This window comes from Triticum dicoccoides, chromosome 5B (assembly GCF_002162155.2).
Source record: "Triticum dicoccoides isolate Atlit2015 ecotype Zavitan chromosome 5B, WEW_v2.0, whole genome shotgun sequence".
NCBI lineage: Eukaryota > Viridiplantae > Streptophyta > Magnoliopsida > Poales > Poaceae > Triticum > Triticum dicoccoides.
The window spans coordinates 668,283,069-668,285,820 of record NC_041389.1 but is presented as its reverse complement, the minus strand read 5'-3'; positions in this window follow the sequence as shown (position 1 = coordinate 668,285,820).

Sequence of the window (2,752 nt, the reverse complement as noted above, 5' to 3'; positions counted from 1 at the left end):
GACCCCGACACCCGACACCCTAACACCCTGACCCCCCGACCCCTGACACCCTGACACCACATCCCGACACCCTGACACCACACACTGACCCCGACCCTGACACCCTGATCGACCCCGACACCCTAACACCACACCCCGACCCTGACCCCGACCCCGACGGGGTCATATATTTGTGAATTATGACTTAGGTCGTATATTTTTCAATTTTATTATGCAAAACATCATATATATTTGTGTTGATCGCGTGGATTTAAATATGCAGTTGTTTCGTCGCTGCGACGGTGTGGTGTTTGACAACCTCCTCGTGCGTTCGATGAGCTCCGCCCCTGCGTTCGTTGGTGAGCACAAATGACATTTCCTCCTCCCCCCTTCATTTGCTCTGATTCGGTCTTCGTGCCAATGAAACTTGCTAGCTATAGGTGTCAATCATCAGTATGTGTAACCACTATGCGTCTCCCGTTTGAATGGGATACATCTATAAATATGCATGCATTTGCATATTTAGAATCGTGATTCTTTCAAATTGTCCAACGTTATCCATGGAGAGCCCGAGTATATGTAGATTGGGTTCATTTTCCCATATGCTTTGCCTCAGATCCGATGTAGAATTTCGCCAGTGCCTCCCTGTTGTTCTCCGGGTAGACATCCTCTCTGCTTATTGCCAAGACGTGTATCAGGAGAACAACGGGGAGTGATACTTCTCCAATGTATCTATAATTTTTTATTGTTCATGCAATTATATTTACCGTTTTGGATGTTTATGGGCTTTACTATACACTTTTATATCATTTTTGGGACTAACCTACTAATCGGCGGCCCAACCCGAATTGCTGTTTTTTTGCCTATTTCAGTGTTTCGCAGAAAAGGAATATCAAACGGAGTCCAAACGGAATGAAACCTTCGGGAGCGATCTTTTTGGAACAAACGCAATCCAGGAGACTCTAAATTATTTTATGTATGATTGGTTATCTTTGCAAGTGATACGTCTCCGTCGTATCTATAATTTTTGATTATTCCATGCCAATATTCTACAACTTTCATATACTTTTGGCAACTTTTTACAATATTTTTGGGACTAACATATTGATCTAGTGCCCAGTGCCAGTTCCTGTCTGTTGCATGTTTTATGTTTCGCAAGAAACCTATATCAAACGGAATCCAAATGGGATAAAAACGGATGGAGAATATTTTTGGAATATTTGGGATTTTTCGGAGGAAGAATCAACGCGAAACGGTGCCCGAGGTGGCCACGAGACAGGGGGGCGCGCCTGGCCCCACCGGACGCGCCCCTGACCCTCGTGAGCCCCTCGTAAGGCGGTTGATGCTCTACTTTGGCCGCAAGAAAGCCAATTTTCGAAAAAATATCTGAGCGAAGGTTCCAGTCCAATCAGAGTTACAGATTTCCGGATATAAAAGAAATGGTGCCAGGGCAGAATCAAGGTGCGCTGAAACAGAGAGAGACAGAGAGACAGGTCCAATCTTGGAGGGGCTCTCGCCCCTCCCACGCCATGGGAGCCAAGGACCAGAGGGGAAACCCTTCTCCCATCTAGGGAGAAGGTCAAGAAAGAAGAAGAAGAAGGGGGGCTCTCCCCCCTTGCTTCCGGTGGCGCCGGAACGCCGCCGGGGGCCATCATCATCACCGCGGTCTACACCAACACCTCCATCATCTTCACCAACATATCCATCACCTTCCCCCATCTATATTAAGCGGTCCACTCTCCCGCAACCTGCTGTACCCTCTACTTGAACATGGTGCTTTATGCTTCATATTATTATCCAATGATGTGTTGCCATCCTATGATGTCTGAGTAGATTTTCGTTGTCCTATCGGTGATTGATGAATTGCTATGATTGGTTTAATTTGCTTGTGGTTATGTTGCTGTCCTTTGATGCCCATCATATGAGCGCGCGCGTGGATCACACCATAGGGTTAGTTGTATGTTGATAGGACTATGTATTGGAGGGCAAGAGTGACAGAAGCTTCAACCTAGCATAGAAATTGATGCATATGGGATTGAAGGGGGACCAATATATCTTAATGCTATGGTTGGGTATTACCTTAATGAACGCTAGTAGTTGCGGATGCTTGCTAATAGTTCCAATCATAAGTGCATAGAATTCCAAGTCAGGGATGACATGCTAGCAGTGGCCTCTCCCACATAAAACTTGCTATCGGTCTAGTAAAGTAGTCAATTGCTTAGGGACAATTTCACAACTCCTACCACCACCACTACAAAAAAAAATACACATCCGTGACATTTTGGGCCGAACGAATTTTTTTCTGTCATACATATGACACTTCTATGACGATAATTGTGACAAAACCCGGTATCATCATAGATGTGGTGGGCTCCTACTTCTATGACAAAAAATCATGACAGAAAATGGGCTTTTCGTCCTGGGCTGGCCGGAGACGTAGCTACATGACATTCTTTGGGCCGTCCATGATGGAAAAAACCGTGGTAGAAGCGAGGGGTAGGAAAATTTCGGGGAGTTGCCGGTTACGGTGGGAGGTCGGGGCCGAGCGATGCGCGTTTCTCTCATACACATACGCGCGTGTGTGCGAGGCGTTGGCTCTAACTGAACCCGAGCGAGGCATTGGGCTCTAACTGAACCCGAGCTATTGCACTGTAGGCTACGCGTTACTGAACCCGAACGATCGATCGATGACTGTTAACTGAACCCGACGGAGCGATACCTTCGCTACTGCTGCTAACTAAAGCCGATCGATTGGATGAACAGTGAGTGTTGC